Genomic DNA, 26,276 nt, shown 5'->3' on the forward strand with positions numbered 1-26,276 from the left:
GCTCTCCCAGATCTTGGTTCAACACACTAACTGCTACAACACACTCGCACTGAATTCTAAGAAGTCTGCCAGCAGCCTATGCCAAAGAAAGAGAGCACTACTCTACCAAAGGCCAATTCAATCCTGGGTTGTATCAAAGGGGCCATAGTGTCGAAATCGCAGGAGGTCATAGCCCCTCTCTATATTGCCTTGGTCAGGCCGCACCTGGAGTATTGTGTGCAGTTCTGGAGGCCTCACTTCAAAAAGGATGTGGACAAAATCGAGAGGGTACAGAGGAGAGCGACGAGCATGATCAGGGGTCTGGAGACTGAGCCCTACAGGAAAGACTGAGGGCCTTGGGAATGTTTAGTTTGGAGAGGAGGAGATTGAGGGGGGGACATGATTGCTCTCTTTAAGTATTTGAAAGGCTGTCATTTGGAGGAGGGCAGGGAGCTGTTCCAGTTGGCAGCAGAGGATAGGACCCAAAACTACAGGCTTAAATTACATGCAGAAAGGTACTGGCTGGATATTAGGAAAAACTTTTTCATGGTCAGAGTACTTCAAAGGTGGAATCAGCTGCCTAGGGAGGTAGTGAACTCCCCTTCACTGACAGTTTTCAAGAAAAGGCTGGATGAATATTTGTCAGGGATGCTTTAGGCTGATCTTGCACTGGGCAGGGGGTTGGATTAGATGGTCTGTACGGCCCCTTTATGAGTGCAAAAGCATGGCGGCATGCTTCAAGCCTTGCTGTTTTGATGCCTCCTTTCTTGAATATATCTGAAATTAAACTGCAACAAAGCAATGTATTTTAACAACATGGTTGTGATTACCTTCTCATGCCTGAAATTAACTAAAGTTACTGGTGTTCCTGAAGAGTGGTCACAGATGGTCTGAACAGTGTGATGCTCGAGGGGGGGGGGAGACCTAAGGGGAGCCACCTCCTCAAGGGAAGCACCGGCACTACTCCCACTGCATGATTTCTCTTTATCCTGTCAATTATATGGGGTTTTCCTCCCTTAATTAAGGATGCTGGTGCTCAGTCACCATGCCAAGAACTGCTGTTCTAAGGTGGTAAATCAAAAACTGTATGCTCTGTTTCATTTTTCCCACAATCATTGTGTACAGTACAATAAGTTTTGCTAACACATTAACTAAGATTCCAACATTAAATAGACTTAATTTCAGAAAAGTCAATCAAACTTACTGCAAGAGAAAATGCATTAAAGTTTCTGATTAAAACGAGGTTTGAAAAAGGGGGGGGGGGGACAAAAAATCTTCATGTTCTGATTCATCTTTCCAGATCAAGTCAGTTTAAACTTAGTCAGGAGTTTTGAGAAACTGCCTGACTATTGCTAGAGTTGATCCTTGTTATCCAATATAATCTGTGATTTTACCCATTACTTTCAGAGATGCACTTGTTAATTGGAAAAGGGGGAAAAATCCATTAAAATGTGTTTACCAACTGACCTGATAATCTTGCGACAAACAAGGAGTCACAAAGTGTCACATCAAAGAAATTTTAAATGATTTCTCATTGTTATGGTTGGTACTGATGGGACCGTAGTTTCCCTTCACTCTCAGCTGGATTTGTCACAGGTAACACCGTTAAAATCTGAAAGACGAAAAACTTACAATTAAAGTAATTTAGCATTGCCCTTTCAATTAAACAAATGCAAAATAATATTGGTAAATCTAAGTTGCACTGTAGTAACCTAACATTCATATACAGAAGAGGAAAAGTTTTCATCCAGGCAATTCAGAAAGCATTGTTTAACATGTTATATTTAATTGCTTGTGCTTTATTTCAGCTCTGTGTCAGATTTCTGCTTGTTTTCAAACTTTATTGAACGTCCCACCCTTGAACGTATTGACTTTTACCACATAATGCACTTCGAGTCTCAATGAGAAAGACAAACTATAAGTAACATAACTAACTAAATAAATATCAGTCTATTTATTTGGGTGTGTATCCCAAAAAATGCCCTGACCTGGATGACCCAGACTAGCCTAATCTTATCAGAAGCTAAGCAAAGTCAGCCCTGATTAAAACTTGGATGGCAAACCACCCAGAAAGCCAGGGTTGCTAAGCAGAGGAAGGCAAGAGCAAACCATCTTTGAATGTCTCTTGCCTTGAAAGCCCTATAGGGTCACCATAAGTCAGCTGCAACTTGACAGTGAAAAAAATCTCAATAATATGGCTCAATAGACATTCAGGGAGATTCACAACTAAATAAATATGAACTTTTCACTGACTAAGTAAGTTGTATCACATACCAATTTCAAGTTTGACCACTTGCCACAACTACTGCAGGACATATGACAACTATTTATGCTTGCTGACTTCTAGCCTGTGGCCAGATGGTCATGTATATCTGCCAGCACAAGCAGAATTCAGTGTTTGGAATGCTATAATAAACACTCTTTTGCTAGCTTGTTAAAAGCTGAATCCTGCATTATAGTGGCTGCTTCCACACACATTGGATAATTCACTTTCAATACTCTTTAGTGAACATTTGGAACTGCTTTTCCATGTGTGGAACAAAAAATCCACTTCCAAAGGATTGCTAAAGTGCATTGAAAGTGCATTATTCAGCGTGTATGGAAATGGCCAGTGATGGACACATGCAATTGCCCACAGGCTGGGAACTGGCACTGGCAGGACTTCCAAGTGATATTCCTGAGCTACTACACTGTCAACGACCACAGAGGATCACTCACAGTGACAACAGCCTACATGGGTAGAAGCCAGCCGCACTGAAGTCAAGCTATGGATGGAAGAAAGACCTCTTAGAAACCCTATTTAAGCAGTCTTGGAGTTCAAAATGGAAGAAAAGCAAGATATAAATATGATAATTACATATTCCTTTAAAACAAGCAATAATATTTTGTACTTAGCGTGATACTGCACTTAAAGTGTCGGACTAGGGTCTGGGAGACCCAAGTTCTAGTTCCAACCTGCCAAGGATGCTTGATAGGTGACTCTGGCCCAGTCACATACACTCAACCTAACCTACCTCACAGGTAGTTGTGAGGATTCAATGGAAGAGAGGACAATAATGTAAGCCACTTTGGGACCCTATTTGGGAGAAACATGGGGTATAAATAAAGTAAATAAATAACAGTCAAGGAAAATAAAATTCTGGACATGAAAGAATAACATACTGAAAGATCCCTCCCACACACACACACACAACCTTGCCAACAGCTCAGATGCTTGGCAAATCCACCATTTCCATACACTTTTCCCAGGCCAGGTTAAGACTGTGTATCTACTAGTTACTAAGGATTCAAAACAACTGAGAAAGATTAATCACTACCAGAATGAGAACTTTTGGGTAGTGATTTCTCTTTGGCTCAAGTAAAATAACTAGAATTGTCTTAATGAGGAGGCTTATTTTCTTTCAAATTTAACTTCAAAAACCTAGATGTCAAGGATCACAGGACTCAAGAGTAATCGCTAACTCAAAACAGTGAGACAGTTCTGAATTTTTGGAGATTATTCCTCTTTGAGATAAATTTAGACAGTATTAATTGGCTTTAAATAAAACAATTTACTTGCAATTCCCTCTTAAATTGACAAAAAAGGAACAGCCTGAGAAAGTGAAGCTGTTTTGACGAGTTACAGCAGCCTCACTGGAGGCTGCCCACAATCTCCCCGCTCTCCTACCTTTCAAATACAGAATACTTGGCATGCAGAGTATGGCTGCCTACCACTGACCCATGCCATACTCTGCACCCCAGGTATGCTGTGTTTGCTAGAGTTCAGCTGCCTGCATTGGCTGGGCAACAGCAGGGATAAACGAAGAAAAAGCTGTGGAGCACAGCTAATAGGTTAAAGAACTCAGTATTGTACTTGATCCTCAGGTGGCAGCTGTGAGTAAGACTGTTTTATTCCAGTTACACTTGATGGCCAAGCTGAGCGCCTTCCCGGAAAATTTAAAGTGCTAGTTCTGTGCTTCGAACAGTCTGGGCTATCTTAAAAACTGCCTTTCCTTCCATATATTCCTTTATGTAACTTAAAGAGCAATCCCGTCTACTCAGAGTCCTACTCAGGTCTATTCAATGGGGCTCATGTACTGCATTGTGTAAAGAATTGTGTTGGACATCCTTACCATTATGATCCCAATGGGAAGAGTCAAGGCTGCTTCCCCCCCTCCCCCTCTTGTGCTGCAGGCATTTAAAACTTGGGTATGGCTGGCCTCTTGACTCATGGCTCTTAGTCTGCGGGTCACAACTGCTGGTCAGATGTATTAACCTGGTGGACATCAACCTAGTTTGGTTTTTCTTCTGTTTGTTTATAAAATAATAATAAAGTGCTGTCAAGTCACAACTGACTTTTGGTGAGCTTTCATGAGGTTTAGACTATGTTGTATTTAAACTTGTTTAGGGTTGTTTTTTGTAAGCCACTTTGGGTCCCTGTTAGAGAGCAAATCAGAATAAAAGTATGTACTAAACAAAGAAATACAGAGAAGGAAGTTGTAATTATGAGTACATGGATTTCATAACCAACCGTCTAATCCTAAACAGAGTTGTGTACTTGTAAGCTCATTTACTTCAATGGGTTTACAAAGATATGAGTCTGTTAAGGATTGCATTTGTAAGAAAAGTTTCATGTTTCTTATTGGTATCTAGCTTCTAAAGAATTTAATCAAAAGCAAGATTAGATTTTCCCCTCAGAGGAAAGAGGAGATAAAAAAGAGGGAATCATCTTATTCGCATACTGGACATAACTATAACTTGTAATATTTTTAGGTCTTACATTCAGGGTTGTATTCCTTGTGAGTAAATATGGTATTTAGTTATGTTTATATGGTCTGTGATTTTATAAAATTAGATCTCATGGGACAAAGGTCAGGGAATAGAATGTTACTGTGGAGTTCTAGAGGCTACAGTATGAGATTCTTTGTGTATATGAAGGCAGTTCTGTAAAACTATGGTGTTTTGTTAGCCTTAATTATAATAACACCTATGCATGTATCCATCTGCTTTACTTATCCTATCCCTTATTAGGGAAACTGTTAGGATTATTTTTTCAGCAATACTTATATAGGCTCTCTCTTTCTCATCCCCCTGGTTGTTTAATATCTGATTTTTATGTAAAGGGTTTCATACCTTTTTTGGCTACTCAGAATAGCTTTTTTCTTTGGGATGTTAATATTTTGCTAAGATGAGGCCCACTCATCTAGAACATAAAGGAACCGCAAAGCTTTGAGATGTGTCAATACTGAATGCATGATTACACTATAAATCTAAACCAATTTCACTGTTCTGGCCAGAGAGCTTAAAGAGTAGTAGTTTTGTGCAGGTGTTTATTCTTAAGGGTTTTCCATTCTTTTCATCAGCAATTTCCAGGTACTTGGATGAAGGGGTAAACGGGCGACTCATTAAATTTCCTGATGACACCAATTTGGGAGGAGTGGCAAACACTCAAGAAGATAAGAGTTAAAATTCAACAAGACCTGAATACTCTGGAGAAGTGGGCGGTTGTGAACAGGATGCAATTCAACACAGATAAGTTCACAGTATTACATCTGGGCCACAAAAATGTGAAGCATAAATACTGGAGGGTGATACACTTCCGGGTAGAAGTGTATGTGAAAGAGATCTTGGGGTAAGAGTGGACTGTAAACTAAATATGAGCAGTCAGTGTGATGTGGTGGCAAAAAAGGCAAACTCAGTCTTGGGTTGTATCAAAAGGGCCATTGCATTGAAATCAAAGGAGGTCATAGTCCCTCTCTATACTACCCTGGTCAGGCCACACCTGGAGTAGTGTGCGCAGTTCTGGAGGCCTCACTTTAAAAAAAATGTGGACAATCGAGAGGGTGCAGAAGAGAGCGATGAGGATTATCAGGGGTCTGGAGACTGAGCCCTACGAGGAAAGGCTGAGGGCCTTGGGAATGTTTAGTTTGGAGGAGATTGAGGGAGGGACATGATTGCTCTCTTTAAATATTTGAAAGGCTGTCATTTGGAGGAGGGCAAAGAGCTGTTCCAGTTGGCAGCAGAGGATAGGACCCGAAACTACAGGCTTAAATTACATGCAGAAAGGTACCGGCTGGATATTAGGGAAAAACTTTTTCATGGTCAGAGTAGTTCAAAGGTGGAATCAGCTGCCTAGAGAGGTAGTGAGCTCCCCTTCACTGGCAGTTTTCAAGAAGAGCTGGATGAATATTTGTCAGGGATGCTTTAGGCTCATCCTGCATTGGGCAGGGGGTTGGACTAGAAGGTCTGTATAGCCCCTTCCAACTCTGTGATTCTGTGAAAGTGTTCTTAGGACTGCACTATTAAGGAAGCCTTGCTTTAGGTCCCCCCATACCCACCTGTCCAAACAAGCACCAGAAAGAGAACTTTCTTAGTAACACCACTTGCGTTTATGGAGGAGGGCCATCAGATCAACTCTCTCCTACCTTTCCAACTTTCAACTTCAAGAAAGTATTTACTGGATTTGTAGGACAACTGAAGGAATGTCTGGCAGCTGATTTCAAGTACTTCTGCTTGTACTATACACATGCAGTTGTTATCAGTAATTCTGAGGAAATACTTTAAAGGCATATTTTATTGTATTTTTTACTTTTAACTGTAAGGTGCTTTGAATCATAAGCAGTTTTTAGCCTAAACTGCTAAAATATAACTAGATAAAATAAAAACAGTGGGTACAAAAACAGAACATCATACAGATTTACATCAGCTGAGCTAGATAAATTCTACAGCAGCACATAGATTTTATTTCCATTCACAGAAAGTTCACTGTCATTATTTGATACCCTACGACACAGGGACAGGAGCACAGCTCAAGCAGCCCTGCCTTTTAAAAAAAAGTCTGGATACATTAAATGATGGCAGATCTATCAATACAGATTCATTTCCACAGAAGAACTTCTACATTTAGAGTATATTTCTGGCTACCACACACTGGACAAGCAGCAGAGCATGACCTTTATGGCTGCTTGAGAACCTCCAGAGGGCACCTGGGTTAGCTGGCGATGAAAGTGACATGACAGACTGACGGTCTCATCCAGCAGAGTAATTACGTTCTTCCTATGATTAGGGCAAACAAATTCCCCTGAAATTAACAGGGTTTGAAGTTCAACTCTAAACATTTCTCCAAAGCAAATTACATTGAGTTCACTTACTTGATGGTAGAACATTTAGGAGAGCAGACTTGCAGTGCAAAACATACAGTCTACTGCGTCTTGCAGCCTAATCTGTTTACTCAGAATATCTGGAGTCAATGGGGCTTACTCCCAAGCAGGCAAGCACAGGAATGCAGCCAGCAATTCTATGACCACTTAGTGCGAATGAACTTTTGCAATTTGCATGAATTTCAGGGTACTGCAAACAAAAGGCAGAAAGCTGTTATAACATCTTTTTGCCAAAACAGACACCAATTACTAGAGCCCATTAGGAACACACATTCGCTTCTCAGTAAACGTGCACCAGATCTTTTAATCCAGGTGGCTACAATATGGATGCAACACACACAATATTGGTCTGTAACACCCACATACACCACAGCTGCTGCATCCACTTTACCCACAATTCGGCAAAGACTACAAGCAAAAGCAGGCGTGTGAAGAATCGATTATACCACCACCCCGTCAAAAACTCACCACCTAACACCATTCTGAAATGAATAGAAAAATCGGGAGAGTTAAAGGCACAAAGGAATTATTTCCAAGGACAGCGTACCTGGGGGCAAAATCAAGGTTTTTAAAAGGGCGCCTATTAAACCTTGTTTATTATTAACTGCTGGTTGCAGCAGCAGTTGCTCGTGGCTCAGGGCTTGAAGCACGATTTCAGGAGACAGCTGCGCGCCTGCAAATATTCTCAAGACTCATAGAAACCATTGAACACACCCCCTAAACTCAAATAAAGAAAATGCGCCCTCTGGCGTGCACTTCTGACAGAGAAACGGAAAGTCCCTTTGCTCACATTCCGCTGTATCTATCGCGAGTCGGCGCGGGAGAAAGTGCGCAGCTACGCTCCGCGTTCCTGGAAGCCCCGTTTCCCGGGTGACGGAGGAGCCCGGCGCCTTTGAAAAACCTGCCTCCCCCATGGAGCCAAGGCAGCTTACCTGCGACCCGCCCGAGTGGGCGGCCAGGCTTCGTCCTGCCCCCCTCCCCGCCCACTAGGTGTCCCAGGCAGCACCCACTGCCACGCGGTCTCTTGCGTTCGGGGGTTTAGAGCAGCCACGGAGGAGGCGGCGTCTCCGTGGAAACGGAAAATCCGCTTTGTGACGCGCCGCACGCCGGCTGCTTCTCTCCACCCCCACCGGGTGACCCAGACAAAGGAGGTCGCTCCCTTTCCCCGCATCCGGAGTTCTCTAGAGCAGCCGGCTCCGGCTGCGCGCTCCTGCCGAGCATGTCGAGGCCGGTGAAGCGCAGGCAGCACTTGCAGCAGCAGTTGCAAAACAAAACGGTAGCTGGCCTCTAATGCATTCCATGGGAGTTCGATTGCAACGTTGAGCAATGTCTGGCAGTGGGGCTGGGCCGGTCGCCTACTGCGGAAAGGTGGGTCTGAGAGCACCAAGAGGAAACAGCTCCTCGGCTCCGCCTCTCAACGCTCCAACAGTTTCGTTCTAATCTAGGCTTGGGCTATAATCAGCTTCTCATTCAAGAAAGCGATGAACATCTGCCGGATTTCTTCATAAACTTGGAGTTTTCTCTAGTCAGCATCAAATACTCCAGGGCTCCATCAGAGCGTGGCTAGATTTAGAATATAGGCTCTTAATCAGGCCTCCCTGCCCCCCCGCCCGCCCCCGTGACGGTAGGAATTGGCCAACTACCAAGTTACAGTTGTTGGCAATCCGCACTCTGCAATGTCTACCCATAGTGATCTTCAGAAATTGAATTTTTTCTTCTGTTCAGTCTTATTTCAGTAAGGAAATAGCAAAAGTAAGGTGAGTTCAACAGGAAATACACAATTGTTAATACAATCAAAACCTCAGAGCAAGTTTCATGTGGACAACATAGCATAAAAACATAAGAAAAGCCATGCTGGATCAGGCCACTGGCCCATCCAGTCCAACACTGTGTCACAGTGGCCAAAAAACCCAGATGTCATCAGGAGGTCTGCCAGTGGGGAAGGGACATTAGAAGCCCTCCCACTGATCGCCCCCTCAAACACCAAGAATACAGAGCATCACTGCCCTAGACAGAGAATTCCATCTATACCTTGTGGCTAATAGCCACTGATGGACCTCTAACCTTGCAAAGCAATTGTGTTAACGTTCTAGAGATGGAAACTATTCCAGCTGCTCGTCCTTTTAATCAAAACTAAAGTTAAAGAATTTTCTGTTTTAAAAAGTATTTTAAACTTCAACCTTTGGTGGTTAATTTGTAATTGCTGGTCCTATGACTGTAATAAATTGAACTGAATAACTAAAGTTAAAGGATTTTGCAGAGGTGTTTCACTTTGAAGCTTTTTATGAAGTCACAATCACAAATACCAGTAATTCCACAGAAGTCCACGGATAAGCTAGTATTTATTGGCTGCAGCCTCGGTGTGGTGTGGTGCTTAAGAGAGCTCAACTAGAAAAAAGGAGACTCAAGATCAAATCACTGCTCACCATGAACTTACTGGGTGACCTTGAGCCAGTCATTCCCTCCAGCTTAATCCACCTCATAGGGTTGTTGTGATTGTCCTGAAAGCACAGCTAATTTAGAAGTGCATCCTATTTCAAGTCTTATGATTCACTGCTATCGGAAAGAGTTCTACCTGTACAACTGCTGCTGTTAAAGACAGTGTCAAGAAAAATGGTGGCAACCCTACTGCTTCAGAAACTGGCATACCATCTGTCCACTTCAGGCAGGCAATCTCCCACCCTTGCAGCCAGACTGGCAGGAGAATGGGGAGGAAGGTGAAATGATGTTGTGCAATGTATCAATGTCACATTCAGGCAAAAACCCAAATGTGATGTCAGCTGGTCTGGAAATTCTGTAGTAATATAGAATTTCAAGGGCACTAGCTGACATCACGTGACATCGATACATCTTGCGATGTCAAGTCCTCTCCTTGCCCTGTACTCAAAGCTCCTGAGGGTGCCAGGAGGCAAAGAAAAGATCAGAAAAGATGCTGGCATTGTCAAAAAAAGTGGCCATCAGAAGTAGCATATAATGTTGATCAAGCACAATTTGGTGCTGGGATTTAGCCGTAAAGATGTGCTCAACAGCATCTTTATTTCACATGCAGAATGCCCTTCTTTTGAGCTGTGCTGGGCTGTACCACCAATACATGTAGGATTGGGATAAGACAATCCAAAGTAAATGAGTGCAACTATTAGACTTAAGCTCCAGCATAGTTTGTTTTGGAATGTAAGCATTACCCAGGTAAGAAGAAGCTGGCAGTTAAAAAAAAAAGAACCTGCAGCCATTCTTCCATCCTGGTATTCCCAGGTACAATACTGAGCACTAGCAGGGTGTAATGGTTAGACTGTGTGTGCGCTATGGGAGAAGTAGATGATTTGATCCATTATATTCTGAGATGTCCTCTCTTACTGGATCCTCAAAATAAATTCCTTATTAATATTGTATCTTTGTGGGAAGGACTTTCAGATTTGGATAAAGTAATATTTCTGCTTGCCGATGAGGAACATTTTGTTTCCAACAGAGTTGCTCTGTTTGCATTAGCAGCTAGAAGGATTAGATTGAACTATATGAAACAGTGTAATGGTTAAAACGGTTTTGAATATATTTTAATTTGGTCTCAACACTATGGGGTTTTGTTCTGCATTACATTGTATTGTATTGTAATTTTCATAATTTTTTGTTAATTTCGGAATTTTAGTATGTAGAATAGTATGTGTTGTTTTACATTGTTACGACCTATGATCAATATAATACAATAAACAATGACTTAGACTGTTGGACTAGGATCTGGGAGGACCAGGTTTGAATACCCACACTGCCCTGGACCAGTCACACACTCTCAGCTTAACCTACCTCACAGCATTGTTGTGAGGATAAAATGGAAGAGAGATTGATGTAAACTGCTTTGGGTTCCCACTGGGTGGAGTATAAATGAAGTAAATAAATAAAATATTTATTTCCTCTTGTTCTGTGCAATTTGGCAATCAAAGGTCTACAGGAAGCACTACATTGCTACTTTTCACAGTTAACAGCCACAAATAGATCTTCCTATACTGATTTATTTTATACATCCATTTTATGCTAGGGCCATTAGAAAATCCTATGATATTTCATTCTATTTCATATTGAGAGAAATGACTCTTCCTTTTCTTTTGTTGATCCTACATCCGCTGCTAGTCACTTGAATTGGGAGACTGTTCTTTAATTTGGAGAGAAGTTGAATAAACTTTTTCCTTGGGCAAGTAATTATCTTCCAAAGCTCTAGCTTTATCCAGATAAAGAAATGATCCATGTCTCTGGCTGACAGCACCTGTTGAGCTTTTCTGAAGCTCTTCTCTACACTGTTTGAGATGTGGTAACCTAAATTGCATAAAATGTATATCTGGATATATTACTAATCCAGTAATAATTCTAGCTTGCCTTATAAACATTTAGCCTTTTATAATATGTTTTTATTTAATGTCTGTATATCTCTTTCAGTGTTCCTGATTCTTTATAGCAGTGATCCTCAGTATGGTAACTGTGGGTACTATGGTGCATGCTAATGTGCTTCCCGACACCCACTTCCTCTTCCTCAAAGCATCTATCTGCATTGAATGATATGGCTGCTAGCAAAGTGATGTACACGTATACACTCCTTCCATCCCCATGCACATCAATTCCCTTCTCCACTTCCTGCTTTGTTGTAGTCTTTGTTTGCCTGTTCAGGCATGGCAAACTATGGTTACCCTGAACCAGTAAGTGGAAGAAGGAAACTGCATGGATGAGGGATCTGCCTGCCTGAATTAAACAAGGACTTGCTAATCAGCACCAGAACGCATACCGTTTATCTGCCTAATATTTGGGTTAGATAATGATTGAAACAGTGCAGTTTTATTTTTTCTGGCAATTCCAGATCACATGGAGTTCATTAAAAATGCTTGAAATAATCCACAATTACCTTAAAATATTATGTAGCCAGTTCATTTTTTAAAAAAAGTATTGCAATCTTTTCCAGAAGATGCCCATCACTCTCGTTTGTCTATATAAGACTAACCTACCAGTAGCCCAATATACACTCAACAGAGGTAGGTACAGAATTAATGTATGCAAAGGCAAAGCAGGAATTAGTGTGATAGTCCCACTCATGACCAAGCATGCTTTTTCCTACCTATGCCCATATGCTTCAAGGAATGCAAACAAATTATAACAGGACTGCAGTCTCAGTGGTGTGTACTCTGATAGAGACTGGTATGATGACATTTTCATCTTCATCGGAATCTATAAATCCTGAAGACAGTGTGGGGGAGATACACGTTAATTCTAATAGAATAGATGATTTGGCATTCCAGATTGGAATCCCCTCCCTGTTGAGCCTCAGAGAGGTTCTTATTATATATTTACATATGTAGGTTTAATTGTATATGGCCAAAGGCCGTCACAATACAAAGTTAAAAAAAAAGTAAAAATAGAAATCTATCTTACAAGCATAAAATACAGTTATTAAAATAATAAAAAATAAAATACAATTAAAATGGGACCTTAATAAATACCAGATAGTTATGAGAAAAGTTAGGTTTCTGAGGAAACAATCTTGGCCCTAATCTTTTTTGCAGCTAAGGCAAACAGGGATACTCTGCTAGTGACGAATCAGTATCAGATAACAAAAAAACTAATTTGTCAATATCAGAGGTAAAGTTACTCCCCACTAACGAGTTGGCAAGAAACTTAGCTGTAACCTCTGCATACATGGGACAAAATAAGGTGTAATGTAGAAGATCCTCAGGAACTGAGGCACCGCATATGCAGAGACGGAGAGCCATTGGGTTTTGATGGTATCTTCCTGTAAGTAAAGCTGTCGGCATTGTTTGAAGGCCCAGGGAGGTAAATGATTTTCTGAGATTTTGGGATGTGATATTCACTTAATGAGATCTAACATGATCTCTTTTGATCAGTTTAAACAGGGGGAAGATTTGGACTAGGAAATTGTAAGACTGTCCAAAAGAGCATCACATCTGTAGACCCAATTTCGTAAGTTGGGGCCATTATTTAAGACCCCCAACAAATCATCTGGAATGGTATAATGAACAAGAATATTATTGTAGCAAGCTGCCTAGGGTGAGTCACTGTGTGTCATCAGCTGAAAGCATCGCTTGCTGAAAGTGTTGGTAATAACAGTATTACCCTTGCTCCAGAATTTAAGTATGGCCAAATGAACCCTAGCTCTAACTGGATGCAGACCAAGTTCTGCCCTCATTAGGGCTGCAGGGGTCCCCCTGGGTAGTGCAAGCAATCGTCTAATGAAAAGATTTTGAATTGATTCCAGATGGGTTATGATATGTTCTTTCAAACCCCAGACCTCTATACCATAAAGGAGGTGGGGGATTGCCTTACATAAATACAGTTTTATTGCAGGGTCTACAAGAGATCCACCCTTGGTATAATAAAATCTCAGAATTGCCCCTATTATTTTTAAAGTGGAGGATTTGACAATATCCAGATGTATATTCCAACTTAGGGTCTCGCTAAAGGTCACTCCCAAATACTTATAGGAGTTGCACTGTTCAATGGAAATTCCATGAATACTCCAGGTAGTCCTTCTGGGCCGCCTTCTAAACACCATGACCTTGGTCTTGTCATAACTTATTTTGAGGGCCTCCTCTTTGCAGTATTCACCTATTTGGTGCAGTAACCTTTTTAGTCCAGTTTGGGTAAGGCAGAGCAGGACCATGTCATCAGCATATAAAAGTATCAAAATTTTCTGATGACCAAATGAAGGGGCAACAAACTCAGGACCTGAGAACCTGTGCACTATGCCGTTTACGTACAGGTTAAAAAGCATGGGAGCAAGTACACATCCCTGCTTAATCCCTTTAAGAACTGGAATTTCATCTGTAAAAGAGCCTGAAGTACCAACCCTGATTTTGGCAAAGATGTCTGAGTGTAATTCCTGAAGAAGAAACAGCAAGCATTTTATATTTGTGCTAGCTAGCTTCTTCCAGAGACAATTTCTATCTATAGAATCAAATGCAGCAGCAAGATCTACAAATGCTACAAAAAGGGCTTTAGTAGGGCCATTTATGCCTGATAGGGCTAATTGATAAAGATTTTGACAGTGCTCAACTGTACTTTGGCCCTTTCTAAAGCCAGCCTGATTGGGGTGGATTACATGATTAGAAATTTCCCAGTCCTCCAATTTATGCAGAAGATATTTACTATAAAGTTTTGCTGTAATATTCAACAAGCTTATGGGACGGTAGTTTTTTGGATCTGCTTTATCACCTTTCTTATGAATAGGAGCTACAATACTCAGTTTCCATCCTGATGGGAAAATGCCAGTTTCATTAATCTGCGTAATGACTCTGGCAAGTACTGGCGACCACCAGTCAGGAAAGGACTTTAGTAGTTCCAGAGGAATAAAATCCTCTCCTGGAGCTTTTCCTGAGGCTAGAGAGTTGATAAGATCTCTAATCTCAGGTTCAGTAACTGGGAGCCAATTAGGAGATACAGAGAATTCAGAGTGGGAAATTTGCTTCAGTATGCCATCAGTCAAGGATGGGGACGAAGGCGCTCCAAAAATTTTGCTGAAATGTGTATGCCAGTCTTTTCCTGAGATTTGAGCTTCAAGCTGAAAAGGAGGCTTGCCAAGCCCAAAAGAAACAAGTTCCCAAAAACACTACTCTCTTTTCTCTGCGACTGCCAGACCTAATTCACGCCATAGGTGTTTGGCATGATCAAGTTTTTTTCTTTTAAGATTTTTATATTTAGATCTAAGGAGTAAGAGTTGGGTTACAGATGCTTCATCTTTGCGGTAACGAATCAAACGTGTACAGTTACTTAACTCTTTCTTGGCCATTTTACACTCCTGGTCAAACCATCCACTACCATGGTTTAGAATTTAATGGTCTGTTGTTAGAAATCATGGGTTTTAAGGAGCTAACAATGCCTCAGAGAGGTATATCCCTAACATGGTTAACACTTTGGACCTGGAGACCATAGCAAATAATGGCTGTAGACAAAAGGTACCATGTTTAAATGAAGTATCAATGCTAAATTTTTCAATCAATGGATAATACCTTATTGATTATGAATAAATATGTGATACATTTTGGAACATGTTAGAAGAATTCTTGTGGACTAATAATAAAAGAGAAGTATAAATGATGATTCTGTCATATTTATAGAAGAGGAGAACATTATGCAGAGATTCTGAATTTTGTCATCTTGTTACTAAACCAGAACTGAGAGAGCAATCCTTTAAAAGATCCCTGGATACAGAAGGATTCTTCAGATTCTTTCACAGAGAAAACAGTTCTGCTTTGAAATTTATCATATAATTCCTCTGAAATGGGGGGGACTAATTTACTTAATAGTCATTATTCCAATTGTTTAAAGTAGTTTGTTGGGTTTAGAGTTTTTAAAGTATCTATGCAAGTTTGGACTAAGTTGCAACAGTCTAATGCACCTCAATGTGGGCCAGTTTCTATAAAAGTGTCTCCATCCCTCTGATGTGGAAGATCTGAAAAGCAGTTTCCTAATCAGAAGAATGTATCCTATGGATATACAGTTTGTGTACAGGCATTGCATCCATGTGAGATAACTGTTCTAGGTGGAGCCAGCATAGTTTGTTCCGGGTGAGTCCAACTCACTCCTTTTCTCTATACACATTGTCCCTGTGTCCACATCAGTGTGTCTTCAAATAGCTGCAAGTGTAGATTGTGAAAACTTGTAATCTGTGTAATTCCTTTTTTATTTTATCTCACCTGCAAAGATGTGGAACAAGACAAAACATCTATCTTTTATCCTCCTCCTCACCTACTTCTGTTCAATCCAACTAAGAAGATCCACACAGGGAAGTAGCTGTCCACCTACACATTAGCAGCTAGATCAGATATGAAATCTGATGTGTATCCAATGAAATACAGAAAGGCTACATCTGCACTGTGACACACATCTAATTTACCCCTCACAATGTAAACAATTCTTCATGGTCAGGAACTTGGCCTTTATGATCACACAAAACAGGTTTTGCTGATTGCTTTCTTTCAATCTCAGATCTAATGCCAGTGAATGAGGGCTTGTATCCCTGATTTCTACTGCCAATGTTCATTGGCAGCATGAGGATACTGCATTTGCCAGTGGGGGAGGTTGGATGGGTAGATAGACTTTTTTTTTTTGCTTAAAAAAACATTCTGCATGCCTGGGACTTTCCGCCATCTGTAGGGATCACCTCCAGCCATGTCCCTTCTTGAATTTGGTATACTAGACAGCCCTTTGCTAACAGAGAATCAATGCCAAAATTGTCACTGAAAGATCCCCAGAAGGTGCCTTTGATGTTGAAAAAAATTAACTTATACCTTTCATTTAGTGTTGCCTGAAGAAAGCATGTATCTGAAGTAGCTAAAGGTGAAGTATTTTCCTAGTTATCAAATCAAGATAAGCTAGGATCTAATGCACAGTAACGGGGCCAGTTTTGAATCCACACAGAAAACACACAACTCGTAAATCAAAATGGCATGTCACTTTGCAGACAGAATAGCCTGCTTTTCACAAAATAGATAGTTCATCATGCTCAAATGCTTCACACACTAAAAATGTGGGTTGCGATCCCATTTAATGCCAGAGTTAATATTTTTGTCTTTAGATATAAGATTCTTTCAGAGTTAGGATATCTGGTAATCTAATTACTTATAGGAGGGATCTATATTCTGAACAGGATTGATGTGTATGGCTTCTGAAGCAAAAACTGCCTGCAGAGCATATGCAGCCATATTAAACACCACCTATGCACTTTCCTGTATCTATATTTACATGTCTATAAATAGAGAGAAGCCTCTCCAAGACCTTATGGACAGCTGTTAGATGCTATGGTCCACATGTCATCTTATTTCCATGGATCCCTTGCCCTTTTACTGCAGCTAGCCCCAAGCTACAGATTATATAGGGGTGGAAAGACAGGAATAATAAATATGCACGTGCCATTACACTAAGTTCAAAGAGTATCAGAAAAAGTAGCTTAAATTCATATCTATCATTATGTATATGTAGTACTTTCAATGGTACACAGTATTCTACAGTATTTCTGGGAAGGGATAAGAAAGTGTTCAAAAGACTACCGGTCTTAAAAATGTCATTTCAAAGACTGAATTTTCAAAGAGTAACTTAATTTCTACTTTTAGAGTATTCCAAAAACACTGTCATTGCATACCCATGTGAGCCAGCGAAATATATTCTAGATATAAACACAGCACTCACAACTCTCAGAAGTATAATTTTTTCACATAAATGAAATTTTGCCTTACAAACATTCTCTCCACCTCTCTCACTGCATGTGCCAGTCAAAGTAAAGCTATGAGACACAAAATACAGGCCTCCAAACACCTTTAAATTTTATTTAAAAGCAGCCACAGGAGGCCCAGAACTGAATAAGCTGGTGGAAGGAGGGAATATATGAATGTGCCCCCTTGCTGCTATTTACCCTGGTAGCAATTTAGCGGGAAGCAATTCAGATTGAGAATTGGAGGGGGGATGTTCCTCAGCACCATAGGCCAATATATTTTGGACCCTTCCCCTACTTTAAATAAAATTAAAGCTATCGAGATATCTGATAATAGATTTTCTCAGATATTGCACTGGATCCAGACTAAGTATACAATTGTTAGCAAGGCAGTATGTACCTATATTGGCAGTATGAACACTATCACCTCCTCTTAGAGGTAAATGAGTTCTCAAATTGTGTTCTGGAAAGCCCCAGCATTCCTGAAAGGGGGAACAAGCTTCCCTGAATGACATCTTAGACACCACTAAGCATCTTCCTTCTACAGTGAATAGCTGGTGGTGGTGAATTCGAGGATGCCCTCCAAAATTCTGTGGGGTTTGGAAAATGAGCATATAACCTAAAATGTTTCCTAGAAATCTCTGCAGCATGCTGGTGTTCCTCAATAAGACAAGACGATAGGAAGAGAATCCCCTAAGGATAGAAAACCTGAAAAACAAACACTGGTCTAACACATGTTCCAGCTGAGAAAGCCTTTGCAGGTACAACAGCTCCTGTGCTCTCACGGAGCTCTTCCATCTTCAAAGGGTTCTTTTTTTCAGTCTGTCTATCTTATTTCCACCCTCCCCACGAATGGGCTCAGGGCGGCTAACAACAGGAAAACATTAAAATCATCAATAGTTTTCTAAAATCCATATTTAAAATCAGTACAATTCTCTATTGAGTTAAACAGAGGGGGCAAGTACTATGTCGGTGAAACTATCCCTCCACTGAACAGAATGGAAAAGTCTGCAGATGTTAGAGCTATAATTCCATTTACTACCGTATAGCTCCACAGATAACCAGTGAAGGGAAAAAATACATAACATTACTATTCCCTCTTTTGGCAATAGCCGTAAAGAATTGGAACACGTGTTTCTCCAGACATAGGGCTCCACTGCCTACTCTATACAAATAAGGGCTATCTTATTTATTTCTACATCAGGGAATACTTGTTGTATACCTATTGTACTCGAAGACCATTGCCCAAGTGCACAGAGCTGTATCCTGGAATTCTAGTGTGCACATAACAAGTTGAGGACTGATACAATTTTCATTCTAGATCCCTCCCCGGCCAGCATCCTGGAAAAAGTAAGTTTTAGCATAGTTGTGTGCGATAACATTAACTAGAGCTCCCAGTTTCTTTCACAAAAATTCTAAATAATAGCAGAAATTATTAATGAAATATACAGTGCATTTTTCCTTTTTTATATAGCTTACTGATGCCCATGACAGTCCTAGTAATCTCACTTTATTTTCTTTGGGGAATAAATTGTGGAGTATTCCCCACCACCACCAAAAAAGTGATAGATTTTGTTGGCCTTTGCTCTGAATTCTCATGATTTATAAATCCCTGTCAAGATTGTTACTAATCCCTCATACACACATGAATGAGAAGTACAAATAGAACACATCACATTAAGCGACATGAACAAATTATTTCCTGAAAAAGAAATACTACATACAGAATATGGCCAGTGATGCAGCTCACACATCAAGAAACTGCAGCTAAATTTTGAAGGAATATTGTATGACAGCGTTCTACAATCCAAGCTGCTATTTAATTAACCTGGTATGATTTCAGCCTAACCATCAAAATATGAAAAAGCTGTCACTTCATCTCTGAGGAAACTATCCAATATTATATCAGAAGAAACACTGCTTATAGATCCATCAGGTTCAGTTTGGCATCTGTTTGGCACTTGGCCACACAGACTCAATAAACATCATTCAATGAGAATTATATTAACTGTGACCCTACAGTCTACTACCCATTTTATGTTTCTCACTCTCATATTTTCTGGAACACTAGCATTGACTTATTCAGGCAACAGACAATGTGATCTTCCAAATTAACACTATAGGGTTTTGTTGCCAAAAGCACTTTCGTTTGGAATTGTTGTTGCTGTTTTGTTATTGTTACTATTTGTTTGGAATTAGCAAACTAATAACAACGAGTTGAGTCTCAGTTCTGCTTAAAACAGCACAGATCACAGTCATTCCTCCACAAGCAAAGAAGACTGATTTACACTAACTTCCCTGTCCTGCCACCTTCTGGCTACAAAAGTGTGTTGGAGTATCAAAGCTTCCTGTAGCAATAACACCTACCCAGTGCCTGTAAACTCTAGTCATCAAGTTTCCCACTCACCACAGAACATGTATGTTTACCAAACCCTATCTGCGCTTTTGGGCATCATCAGTGTATATAGACTAACATATATTTCTGATTAAGTATGGTTTGTGTGAGATTGCACTCACTCAAATAGAGAAAAAGGATAGAGCTATCATACTTTAGACACCCTTTTGTACAAGGTTCAAGAGAGAGTCTAGGGGCAGAGAGAAAGTATTTCTTCAAATCATGTTTACTTGATGCATACATTTCATTCATATTCAACACTTTCTCATATACTGAGCTGAGTAGAATTCCTTTTCTCAACCAACGTTTCTGCTGATGCTATCTCATGTATACAAATAGAGCATTACCACTTTGTATATGGAATCGCAAATCTAATTTACGTTAATGAACGTAACCACAGAACCAGTATGGGTGTGTGCACATGTCAGTGCATCACAGGTTCGCAGGGCCACTTTCACTCCTGGTTCTGTTGCAGATCTTCACAAACAGAGCAAGTGGGCAGATGGGGGATCCCCACCCCTTTACCTCCCTGGGACCACAACGACAAGAGCTTGAAAGGTCATCAAGAGGGAACTGGGTGCGGGTTTACGCTTGCCTGTTTATCCCGAGTTAGTGGCGGTGCAATCCTAAACTGCGTTACAGCCTTGTGAACCCACCAACTTAGACAGACTCAGAGGGGGCAGCTCTGTTTAGAACTGTGCCACGGGGCACACCTAAAAGGGCGACCCTCTGTCCAGCACAAGCCAGCAGACGCGCCATACAGCATTCAACATCGAGGGGGAATCCGCGCACGCAAGAAAAGTGAAATTGCCTACGTGTCCTTCGAAGAAAGCTTATTCAGGATTAATCACCCCGGAACAAAACCGTGCCGCCTCGACACCACAGCTCTCTTCAGCCTGCCCAAAGCAGGTCGCCGCCCTCCCTCTCCCGTCCCCCGCCTCAATTCCGGACGAGCCCCTCACCCTCAGCCGGCGGGCTTCTCCCTCCGCCCTGCTCGGCTGCCTCTGCCCCACTCACCGCCGCGGCCAGAGGTCTGCAGAGCCGGCGCGCGTGCCGAGCGAGCCCTTGGCCTGCGAAGCGCAGCCCCCGTCGGGTGGGCCGGTGCCTCGGAGCCAATGGCTGGGCCCTCGTCCTCCCCCCCGGCCCTTCCCTTCCCCTCCCACTGGCGCACCTCGCAATCGCCGCTCCTTCGGCGGCCCAGCATCCTCCTGCCGTCTGCCCGAGAGCCGCTTCCTCATTGGCCCGCGCCGAGTGGCGCGCGAGGGGCTGGCCCTGCTACGTTCTCAACGGCTGCGGCGGCGCGAGCGCGAGCGGTGGAGGGGTTACTATCGGTCAGGCGCCGCCCGGGGTCACGGGCGCCTGCGGTAGGGGCTGGGGAGAAGGAGGCCGTTTGCGGACGAGGGCCGGGTGCGCGAGCGGGTGGGTGGGAATGGGGTGCAAGAGTCATGCACTCGCGCATAGAAGCTCTTGGCGGCGCTTAAATAAACCAAGCACCGTCCTTATCCTGCCTGATCCACGCACGGTTACGCTGCTTAGTAATTTGAAAGTGCATTAAACGGCTGTGTTACTTAACATGCAAATCAATATAGCAGGTTGCTAGACCGCCGCCTTCCTTTTAACTCCGCGATCTAACCGGGTTATTATTTATTACATAATAACGTAATCCCCAATTGCTATTCAAACCCATCTGCGTGGTGCTGAGAAACCTTGAATGGAGCGTAGGCAACCAGACGGTGGTGGTTTTGTCCATTTAGAAGACTGGATTTTCACCGACGGGAGGGAATCTCCTTCCCTCTCCCATGCTCCTCTTTATCATTTAGAATTATCATTAATGCTGCAGTAGGAAGAGCAATTTACTAAGGGAGCTTTGACTCTCAAAAGCTCATACCTTGGAAATCTAGTTGATCTTTAAAGTGCTGTCGGACCTGGACCTTGCTCTTCGACTGTAGGCCAACACAGCTACCTAAAACTATCCTAAACAGTTACACCATTACAAACCCATGGACGCATAACTCTTTAGGATTATGTGGACAAAACATGTTCCTAAACGCATTATGCATTTGTAAAGTCCACTGCTTTAAAACGGAACTAGTGGCTAACATCAACAAACAAGGAGCCCAACTATGTTTAACGTGGAATGCTTTCCCATTGCTTCAATGGGATTTGCTTTGTTCAATAGATGCATGGATTCCATAAAGGCAGGCTTTATAACTTGCGCAGCAAGTGTTCTGATCCAGTGTAACTTGTGGACATAAAATACTCTAAATGAATACATAGTATGGTTGTTGTGGGTTTTCCGGGCTGTATTGCCGTGGTCTTGGCATTGTAGTTCCTGACGTTTCGCCAGCAGCTGTGGCTGGCATCTTCAGAGGTGTAGCACCAAAAGACAGAGATCTCTGTGTCACTGAGAGATCTCTGTCTTTTGGTGCTACACCTCTGAAGATGCCAACCACAGCTGCTGGCGAAACGTCAGGAACTACAATGCCAAGACCACGGCAATACAGCCCGGAAAACCCACAACAACCATCGTTCTCCGGCCGTGAAAGCCTTCGAGAATACATAGTAATTGAACCTCACAGTACTCTGCTAGATTCTCTTAGCAGATGAGGAGCGTTAACATCAGTCTCATTGTTCCAGTCTTTTATTGAATGCTGTGCAAATACCCATGGGCTATGCCACATTCTCCTTTGCAAATACTTTTCTACCCTTTCTGCTTAGTGTTAGATCCGTAAATAAGCAATACCGGAAGCGGCAGTCTCTGAATATGAATGTAGACTCACTGCTCCACCACCTAGAGCAACTCCATAAGGCGATCATTTGCTGCAACAGTAATCTTGCAACAAGCAGGTGAATGGCTGGAGAACATCCTTAAATATGCATGTATATACACTTGCATACTGGATGAGGGATACACTTTTGGATAGCACTGTATGTGAACAAGATCTAGGGATACAGGTGGATGGGGAGCTAAATGAGTCAGTGTGATGCAGCAGCAAAAAAAGGCAAACAATATTGGGGTGTATCAACAAAGGCATAACATTCAAATCACAGGATGTCATTGTCCCACTATATACCATGTTGGTCGGGCCCCACCTGGAGTATAGTGTGCAGTTCTGGAGGTCTCACTTCAAAAATGATGTGGGCAAATTGGAACAGGTGCAGAGGAGATCAACCAAGATGATCAGGGGCCTGGAGACCAAGCCCTACGAGGAAAGCTTGAGGGACCTGAGAATGTTCAGAGAAGAGTTTGAGGGGAGACAAGATTGCTCTCTTTAAGTACTTAAAAGGTTGTCACTTAGAAGAGGAAAGGAGGCTGTTTCTGTTGACAACAGAGGATAGGACTCAAAACAATGTGTATAAATTCCAAGAAGAAAGGTACTGGCTTGACATTAGGAAAAACTTCATGTTAAGAGTAATCAAGCAGTGGAATTGGCTGCCTAGGAATGTGGTGGGTTCCCCCTCCTTGGCAGTCTTTATGGAGCAGTTGGATGAATACTTCACCGGGATACTTTAGGCTGTTCCTGCACTGAGCTGGGGATTGGACTAGATGTTCTGTAAGGCCCCTTCCAACTCTTTGATTCTATGACTCTATGACCTGGAAGCCCAACTGGGCTGCATCCTTTCCAAGCCCATATGCATGGATGCATAAGGATAAGCACCTGTCCATTTTCAGTCCTTCACTCTTCTGAGCCTTGCCTCCCTTTCATTCTATGCCTATTATACACTGAAGTAAGTATGTGTGCTAGCACAAGATCTTAATGCTTTTATTGCATCACATACCCTTATTGTAAATATGCTCAATTTCTGTGCATGGGTAAAGCTGTTGGGGGAGAAGGTCTTATGAAACTGGCAAAGATGCAACACCGAAAGGTCCTTAGAAGGTCTTCACAGATGCCTGGACAGGTCTTCCTCAAGTTTTTCAGAAAAGTGACAGAAGATCCTTAAGGCATTTGGGACCAAAGAATTGTATATTTTAGCACTGTGTTTTATGAACTAATTTCTTAATAATGGCCTGTCTGATATTATATATTTCTGCTCTTCACAATATTGAGGTTACAACCTATATACTACTATGAACATATGAAGCTGCATTACACAGAGATAGACAATTTGTTCCTCTAGCTCAGCATTGTCTACACTGACTCTCAGTAGCTCTCCATAGCATGAAGCCAAAAACGGTCCCCAAATTGAAATTGCTTTCCAGACTACAGAGATCAGTTACCTGAAGATAATGGCAGTTTTATAGGGCAGACCATATGGCATCACATCTCCACTGAGCTTCCTCTCATCCTTAAACTCTACCTTCCTCAATCAGTTCCCCCAAATCAGGAATTTCCTAAGACAGAACTAGCAAGCCTAGACACAGGAACAGATAGGCCTAGTTGGGACCATTGGACATTTCCACCTTTGGTTTCTGTCAATACATATTAAGTCATAGTTGTGAGAGTGGGTTATGACTGAGTTGCAAACTGTTTTGGAGAAGCAGGAGCAGCAGTGAAGAACTTCCACAGACCTTTATGAGACTTTTGGAAACTATAGCAGAAATTTGTGGACTGTAGCTAAACAGTTACATATTTAATGGAACTAGGGAACACAAGATTCATTAAGATTTCAAGGACACGGAGTCTCCACTAGTTTCTTACTCTGGTTGTTTCTTATAAGATTTAGGCTGAGAGAAACGAGGCCTCATGGTAGCCTGTACAGTTCATTCAAAGACACATCGCTAGAGGATCTTCTGTCTAGAGTAGCTAGCTTAAGCTTAGTGTCAAAACAGCAGACCATTTATTATGAATAATAATTAAATAAATTTATATATGTATTCCTGAGGACTCAAATCTATGCTATGAATAAATGTTCAAAAATGAAAAAAAATACTGCCTTCATATATTGCAAAAAACAGCAGTTGAAAAATGATTTTCGTTACTTTTTTGGCTGCCTAATGCCTGATATTGATACAGGTCAAAAATTTCTTTGTGGGAGGGAGTAAAGGGATTTGCCCTTTCACCTGCATAGGTCTGGTATACAGAGGTCCATTATATTGTTGCTAACAATAGTTACTCCATCCTAACATCAATAGTTAGAGATAAAGGTGTTCCTGAAGAATAATACTGTGGCCTGACCCTCAGGTAGGAATGTGACAGCTCCCCCCCCCAAACCCTTTATAAAGGGGACCCCTGCCAAAGTTGAACAGCTTTCTTTTTTCCTTCCTCCAGGCAGGACCATAGTTAATTTGTCTCTTTAGATGCAACCTTTTCTCCAGATTGGGAAAGAGGAGAGGAAAAGGCAAGTATTGCAGAGGGAAAGCCGGTCAAAAGGGTTGTTAATGTGTAATATATAGGGGAAAGATCAGCAGACAGGGTAAAGTCAACAGACAGTATTAAAATGAGCAGACAGGGTAAAGTCAATAGGTCAAGTAACCCTTGTCAGGCCATTCTGAGCTTGAGATTCCTATTAATCAACATTGCCCTTTTGTCAATGGTTTATTTGCATGGCACTGTTTTGTTAGTTTTAATGACAGGGAGCAAATCCTGAAGTGACTGGAGAAGATTTCTCTGACCATCACCTGACCAAGCTGAGGTAGGAATAGGCAGCAGCAATAGGAATTTGAGGATGAAGAATATATAGACCAAGGTGCCTACAGTGCCATTCTAAGCAGGTATATTCAAAATTCCACTCAGGTCTATTCAGTGGGGGTTTACTCCTAAGAAAACATTCTTAGCATTTCACTGTGAATTGCCTTTGGAAATTTTGGAATTGGTAGGTCACAGTTTTCAGAAGTAAACATGTTGCAAAAAAGGGAAGGAGTAGGACACTGCTAGCTATGGGCAAGGTGCATGTGGGTGCAGAGATATTTACATAGGATCAGAGTCTTAAATATTTTTAAATAAGATATATATGCTTCACTAATAGCTCACCACTGGGGAGTCAAAGTGGTTTACATCATTGACCTTTCCTCCATGTTATCCTCACAACAACCCTGTGAGGTAGGTTAGACAGAGAGAGTGTGATTGACCCAAGGTCACCCAGCATGTTTCCATGGCAGAGTGGAGATTCAAACCAGGACCTCCCACATCCTAGTCCAAGACTCTGACTGCTACACTATACTGGCTTGCTATACTGGTACATGCTGATTCTTCTTTCCACGTAACACTATCAGAATTCAAATAGGATCTGTTATACTGGCACTTTGTTGATCTTTCCCCCTGAATTTTGACATGGTTTTAGAAAAGCTTGCCGATCCCTGCTCCAGAGCAAGATTCCTCTCTTAGCAGAAAAAAGTTGCAGGACCCAACCCTATGTGTAGACCCTGTAAAGAAATAAATAAGTGCTCTTTTTCCTCTTGAATGTTTGGATAGGTTTTTCAGGATGCTCAGATGCTGAATTTGATCCCTTTGAACCACACAGCACCAAGAATCAACCTGAATGGATTAGTTTGCATGGTAAATGTATTGTAGTCTGGGCATAGCTGGTGCAGTCCACATTTAAGAAAGAATGCTGATGCGGGGATCTAAAGTGCTGTCAAGTCATAGCTGACTTGTGGTGACCCTCTGCTGGGGTTTTC

The 26,276-nt window shown here is 41.7% G+C and overlaps 1 protein-coding gene across 4 annotated transcripts in view; it reads right to left on the reverse strand.

The window, feature by feature from the left end:
• Positions 1-20,943, reverse strand: part of ACSL3 (acyl-CoA synthetase long chain family member 3) — a 73,381-nt gene extending 52,438 nt beyond the window's left edge. The window contains exons 1-2 of one of the 4 annotated variants that reach the window (XM_054982468.1): positions 20,886-20,943; positions 1,447-1,591 (exon numbers count right to left, since the gene is read on the reverse strand). The gene's annotated coding sequence lies outside the window, so the exon portion shown is untranslated. Of the gene's footprint in view, positions 1-1,446; positions 1,592-20,529; positions 20,567-20,676; positions 20,809-20,885 lie in introns of those variants that run through there. The other 3 variants (XM_054982467.1, XM_054982466.1, XM_054982469.1) reach the window with 3 other exon arrangements.
• Between the last annotated feature and the right edge of the window lie 5,333 nt (positions 20,944-26,276).

This window comes from Eublepharis macularius, chromosome 6, assembly GCF_028583425.1.
Source record: "Eublepharis macularius isolate TG4126 chromosome 6, MPM_Emac_v1.0, whole genome shotgun sequence".
Lineage (NCBI taxonomy): Eukaryota > Metazoa > Chordata > Lepidosauria > Squamata > Eublepharidae > Eublepharis > Eublepharis macularius.